The sequence below is a fragment of the Choloepus didactylus genome, chromosome 14 (assembly GCF_015220235.1).
Source record: "Choloepus didactylus isolate mChoDid1 chromosome 14, mChoDid1.pri, whole genome shotgun sequence".
NCBI lineage: Eukaryota > Metazoa > Chordata > Mammalia > Pilosa > Megalonychidae > Choloepus > Choloepus didactylus.
Window position 1 is genome coordinate 59,397,018 of NC_051320.1, and position 7,009 is coordinate 59,404,026.

Here is a 7,009-nt window from a genome sequence, read left to right on the forward strand (position 1 = left end):
ATGGCTTTGTCCCAGGATGTTCCTCTCTAGGCTGCAGTTCTTCAAAAATGTCACTCTTAGTTGCACTTAGGGTATTTGTCCTCTCTCAGCTTCTCAGGAGCAAGGGTCTGCTTTCAACGGCCATCTTCAAACTGCAGTTCCTCTCTCAGCTTCTGGGCGTTCTTCAGAGTGTCCCTCTTGGCTGTAGCAGCTTGCTCCTTCTGTCTGATCTTATATAGTGCTCCAGTAATTTAATTCAGACCCACCCTGAATGGGCGGGGCAACACCTCCATGGAAATTATCCAATCAGAGTCATCACCCACAGTTGGGTGGGGCGCATCTCCATGGGAACACTCAAAGAATTACTATCTAATCAACACTGATAGGTCTGCCCACACAAGATTACATCAAAGATAATGGTGTTTGGGGGGGACATAATACATTCAAACTGGTACACATTTATTTTCAATCTTAACTAAATCCTAAAAAGTTCTATGTGATGTAGGTTTTTTTTTCCTTGTCTTAAATCATCAGTTTAGCAAATTTTACTATCAGTATATGTAGGCTCAAATTTTAGGAAATTATAAGTAAAGAAGGGCTAAAAAGAAATCCAAAGAAAAACTATGAATTGTTTAGGAATATATACATTTGTAATAAAAATAAAAAATGCACAGGGATGATAAAGATCGAAGTCTGGAGAGTGGGAGGTAGATCATTTAGGATGGGTATACAGGAGACTTCAACTCTACTGGTAAGGTTTAATTCTTAAGCTGTGTGTCCAGTCTATTATATTTTATACTTTTCTTAGATGTCTTACATACTTCATCATATTTTTCTTAAAGCCGGAGAGACCATAGGCATATAAGAGATAAACTAGCTTGCGGTCGGGGTTACTGCTTCTGGGGGGAGGGGCGGCCGGTAGCTGAGCCCTCAGCTCTCGGGGCTGCTTAAAGGGTACCGGCGGCGGGGGCTCTTTCCCGGAGGCGAGGGCGAGGCGGAGGACTTGGCCGGGTCCTCGGCGAGAGGCGTGCAAGGTGTGGAGGGCGGCGATAAGGACAAGACACTCTTCATCCAGTAGGAGTATGCGCCAAAGAGGCTTTATTTAGGGGTGATTACAGGTTATATAGGCTGGTAAGAAGGGCAGGGCTGGAAAGGAGGTGAAGCAGCCTTAAATGGCAATACTGAAGGGAGAGGGGCTAGGATTGGTTCTGAGAGGACGCAGGAGCCGTTGCAGCGGGGCGGGGGTTGTTCTGGCCATGGTGCATGCGCGCTGGCGGTGGCAGGAGTGGCCTTGGCACCAGGGAGTGAGTGGGTAAGATAAGGAAGTGGGGAAAGGGCAGTTGGGAGAAAGGCGGTTTCCTCCGGCAAGCCTCCCCTGCCAGTGGCATTTTGGGTGAGGAAAAGGGAGCTGCCTTGACCTCGCTCCCCAGGCTCGGGGGGGCTGCAGAGGGCACTCACGCCCGTACCTACTACCCTCCCCAGGGGGTGATCAGGTCCCCTGGCCCAGGCCTGGCAAGCCGAGGTACAAGCTCAGTCCCCGCAATTCCCCTTTCTTTTCTAATTAGAGGAAGAGGCTTTACCGGAGAGGGTTGCTAAGGGTGAGGGAAGGGGGAGGTCAGGGAAGGGAAAAAGGGGTTGACGGTGGCTCAGCGAGGCTGGAGCTCAGTGTTGGTGTGGTGCCCGGGCGTTTGACAATGGCTTCGCTGCAGCGGGCTGGGCGAAGGTGAGGGGTTTAAAGTTCAGGGGTTCAGAGAAGCTGGAACTCGAGGCGAGAGCGATGTTCAGGTGATTGAGAAGGGCCTCGCGGTTGGCGAGTCGACCGGTGGCGTTGAGGTCGCGGAGGGTTGGCTGTCATCTTGGAGTGGGGGGCGTCAGAGGTGGCGAGTCGCTGATACTGGATTTGCACGAACGAGGAAAAAATGGCATCCGTTTGTTTTTTTACAAGCTGGACAATTTTGCGGATGAGGCAGGGTCCTAAGATGAGAGCTAGAATAATTATTAATAGGGGGCCAAGAAAAGGAAGGATATATGGGAGGATGGGAGTGAAAAAACTGGACCAATAACTGGTGGCTTCACGATCTCTTTTACGCTTTTCCAGTCCTTCTCGGACCCTTTTCAGGCTGTCCTCGGCGAGACCTGTGGAATTGGCATATACACAGCACTCTTCTCCTAGGGCGGCGCAGAGGCCTCCCTCTTTGAGGAGGAGAAGGTCAAGACCTCGGCGGTTTTGGAGCACTACCTCAGAGAGGGAATTGACAGAATTTTTTAGATGGTAAATAGCGTTTTGTAAGTGACGAATGTCCTCGTCAACAGCCGCCCTGAGGTGAGTTAGGGCGGAGTCTTGACTGGCTAGTGCAGCGATTCCGGTGCCAGCGCCGGCAAGACCTAGGAGGGAGGCAATTGTGAGGGCGGTGATGGGCTCTCGCTTTTGCAGAAGGGCAGGAGCTGCAGTTTTTTCCAGACGGAGGAAGAAGTCTTCTTCGCTGTGGTATAAGACCCTAGGGATAAGGACAATTAGGAGGCAAGTTTCTTTATATTCACTGATGATATTTGTGCTGAGACAGGGGGTAAGTCCTGTAGAGGAGCAGAGCCATTGGAAGGAGTTATGAGGAATGAGAAATTTTGCCGAGCTGCTGGGAGATGAGTAGCTGGCACAGGCAGTGAGGTCGGGAGAGTTAATGGAGCGAGGGCGGACGCACTTTCCCGTATAGGAGACTGAATGAAAGGTCAGGGGGACGGCAGAGGTATTCCAATTGCATTCTAAGGGGCTGTCTTCTGTGCTTTCTGAAAAGGAGAGGTTGGAGGCAACGGGCTCGTACAGTGAGGAAGAGGTGGAGAGGCAGAGCCAGCAGGAGGAGGTAAAATTGGGGTTGGAGGAGTTTACTGAGGTAAAGGCGGCTTGGATGAGGCTGAGGAGGGGAGAGGAATAACGAGAAGGGGGCAGAGGAAGCTGGGGTGGTGGGGTTTGAGATGTAGTTGAAGTGCGTTTAGTTGGAACTAAGGTGCGGCTGGAGAGCTGTGGAAAAAGGGGGTTAATGACTTTATTGGGACCAATGTTAAAGGGCTTTTTTATAACAGTATTTTTCTTTGGTTGGTTTAAAGCCTCCTTTCTTATGATTATAAGGGTTCCCCGATCGAACCCCGATAGCCAAATTCGGAAGCCCCAAGTTTTACCTAGGAGCCAAGACGTATCGGCAGGGTTTTGTATGGTGAGCATTAATCTTTTAGGACAAAGGTACCTGTTGAAATAGTGATAGCCTGAATTTTGGCAAGTATACGGGATTACTGCGAGGTTTAGAAATTTGTCAGGGACAGAAGGTTTCCAGCCAGTGGCTAATGTTTCACACCCCCAGTACGGGCAGTAATAGTCCTTTGGGGATTTACAATATGATTTTCCAGGATTTGAAGCTGGACACATATAATAATCCTGAACATAATAATCTTGAATTTTTAGGCTGCCTGGATAACCAGGAGGTTTTGGATTAGGAGGGACAAACAGATCAATGGCATAAAAGACGAAGGAGGGAGATCCCGCTGTGGTGTTGGAAAAAATTACTGTGGAGTCTTTCCAACGCGCAAGAGTCCACTTCCAAGGCTGGTGGGGATCGCCCTGGGTAGAAGAGGCAAGAACTAACATGACCATTAGAAGGGAGGTTATGCTTGGGTGAGGGTTGAGAGGGTGTATGACATTGGTTTTTGCCTGTCTATAGAGGCGTATAATTTTTCTAATTTCTCGCCGCTGCTGCGCTCTGCTCGGACTGGGGTCCAGGCCCAGGTATACTGTTGTCATCTGGTGCACCAGGCTGCGGAGACGACGGCGTTCCCGTCTCGTTGGACGCGTGGTTGCTGGTGGCGGGCCGGATTGCCCTTCCTGGGATCCATATTGGTTGTGCTGCATCATCTGGAAAAACACAAGCAAACCCGCGCCCCTGGGCGAGAAGTGGGGAGGGACCTTTCCAGGTATTATTCTCCGGGTCCTTCCAGTAAACCATCGGGGCCTGGGTGGGCCTATACGAGGGCCCCCAATGTTTATGTAGGGGCGAAAGCCCTTCCTTATTGAATGTGAGTAGATTAAGGTGAATAAGGGCTGCTATAACAAGGTCCCCTGGAGTCGCCTGGGGGAGCATTGCCCTTTCTTTTTCAATTTGTATTTTTAAGCGGCGATGGATTGCTTCTACAATGGCTTGTCCCTGTGGATTATAGGGGATGCCGAAATGATGGGTGATGTTATATAACTGAAGAAAAGCCGCAAAAGAGGCACTGCGATAGGCAGGCCCATTGTCCGTTTTTAGGTCCCAGGGGACTCCCATGAAGAGAATTCCTTGTCTTAGGGCTTTGATACACTGTTTGGCCGTTTCCCCGGCGAGGGGGACTGCATAACACATGGCTGAGAAGGTGTCAATCATTACATGTACATACTTGAGGCGCCCAAAGGACGGAACATGAGTTACATCCATTTGCCATCTAGAATTTGGTTTTAAGCCTCGTGGGTTGACTCCTTGAGGTTGTAAGGGGCCCAGTGGCGCAAAGGGCGCACAAGTTGCACAATTGCGGACAAGATGTTTACAGGTATCTAAGGGGAGGCCAAATAGATGATGTAACGACGTAGCCGAAAAGTGAAACCTGGAATGCAATAACTTGGCCTGGTTAATAGCATCCCCCGGAGGGGCTGCCGTGTGGGTTAGCATAGCTTGGGTATTTTGAGTTGAGACTGCTTGGTCTACTATACTATTGCCATTGGCCAGGGGCCCCGGAAGGCTTGAGTGACTACGAATGTGGCTAATGAACCAAGGATCCTGTCGATGCTCCAGGATGCTTCTGAGGTTAGAAAGTGCTTTATCAATGGCCGAGTTGCCGGGGAAAAAGGTGGAAAACGCGAGGACTCGGCAGACCTGATACGTGTAGAGGCTGTCTGTGAAAATGTTTACTGGGTGGTTGCAGTGGGCGTTTAGTGCGTATGACACTGCCAGAATTTCCCCCACTTGGACTGAATGAAGGTTGACATAACTGAATAGGCGGGGTTCTGGATGGTCCTGTGAATAAGAGAGGAAGGCGAAACGGGTTTTGGAGGCGTCAGTAAAGACAGTGTTGGCACCCGGGATGGGTGCAGAGGAGGGGAAAGGATGGAAGGGGCTGCGGAAGGGAAGCTTGGCGAGTCCCTGTAACAGCCGATGGCTGGGATAGTGACAGCTGAATTCCCCCTGAAATCCTTCTAAAAGGATTTGCATGTCCGGGTTGTCACGTATAAGCAGGCGGGTTTGGCCTGTGTCTAGGGGCCAAACAATTTTTTCTGGCGGCTCTCCGAATACATGAACGGCCAAGGTAACTAGATCTGAAGCTAGGCTGATCCAGAGCCGCACTGTAGGGCAAATCTTCCTAAGTCGACTTTTAGCGGGATGCGCCCAAAGTAGAGGGCCTTCCTGCCACAGGCAGCCCATAGGTGTGCCGGGCGTAGGGAGGATGAGTGCTATAAGATTGCCCTCCTTGGTGTTGAATCTGTTGAGACAGCAGGCAACGAGTGCCTTGTTAATTGCGGCAATGGCTTCCTTTGCCTCTTGGGTAAGCTTAATGCGCCGGGAGATTGCTAGCGGCGGGGCTTCAGGGACACTCAACAGCGTAAAGAGTGGTTGTAGCTGTGCTGTGGTGATCGGCAACGCAGAGCGGAGCCAATTGATCTGACCGCAGAGCTGTTGAAGCTCAGTGATAGTGACCCGGTCCGGTATGTCCAGCTGAGGAGCGGACGGAGCAATGGTTTTATCAATACTAAATCCTAAGAAGGCTAATGGTGGCACAATTTGAACTTTATCGGGTTGAATCGTAAGGCCGAGGTCAGCTAAATTAGTGGTGAGGTCTTTAAGGAGTAGAGGAAGTGCCTCGGCGTCCTCAGAGGCCACCAAGATGTCATCCATGTAATGGATGAGCATGGCCCGCTTTCGCAGGGGGGCCACTGCGTGATTAACATACATTTGGCAGATGGCCGGACTGTTACGCATCCCTTGAGGGAGGACTTTCCATTGATACCTACTAGCCGCGCCCGCGTGATTGGGGACGGGAACTGTAAAGGCAAAGCGCGGGCGGTCTTGCTCATGTAGCGGGATGGAAAAGAAACAGTCTTTGATGTCAATAGTGGCTACATGATATTGGGCCGGGATGGCCACCGGATGGGGGAGGCCAGGCTGTGGGGAACCCATGGGAAGAATATGCTTATTGATTTCCCGCAGATCATTGAGGAGCCTAAATTTTCCTGTGGCCTTTTTATGAATAACAAACACTGGCGAATTATAAGGACTAGTAGAAGGCTCTATGTGGCCAGCGTCCAATTGTTCTTGTACGAGGGCTTGGAGTACTACCAATTTATGCGTGGGAAGGGGCCACTGCTCCACCCATATAGGTTCCTCAGTATCCCACTGCAGAGGAACGGGCGTTGGAGGTGTTAAACGAGCAGTGGCGCACATTATTGGGGGGGCTGCGCGGTAAGCACTGCCCCAAAAGCGGCAAGGATATCACGGCCCCATAAAATTTGGTCTATGGTGTGCAGAAATAACGGGCGGAAGGTGCCTGAGTGGCCCTCTTCATCTTCCCACTTAATGGGTCTCATGGCTTGAAGAGAAGTAGAGGTACCGGTGGCTCCCACTACCGAGGGACCATCAAGAACCATGCACATGGTGGCATACTGAGCGGGCATGCAAGAGATTTCTGCCCCTGAATCGAGCGTGCCTGTGTACCATTGCCCTTCTATTCTTAACTTACGAGTAGGTTTTTCTGGAGTGATGGGGACTGTCCAGAGAAGCGTTTTATTGTCGGAGCATTGATTAGTTTTATTGGAACCGGCCGGCATGCTGCCTCTTAGGGGCGGGGCTGAGGCTTGCCCCGCTTGGAGTTTAAAGCCTGTTCAGTGCTTTGGTGTTGACTACCGCCAGGGCACCAGGGATAGCAGAATTTTTTTAAATCTTTCTCGTTAAGGTCTCTGTGGCTGTTTTTGCAATCGCGCGCCCAGTGATAACCACGTTGGCAGCGCGGACATGGAGTG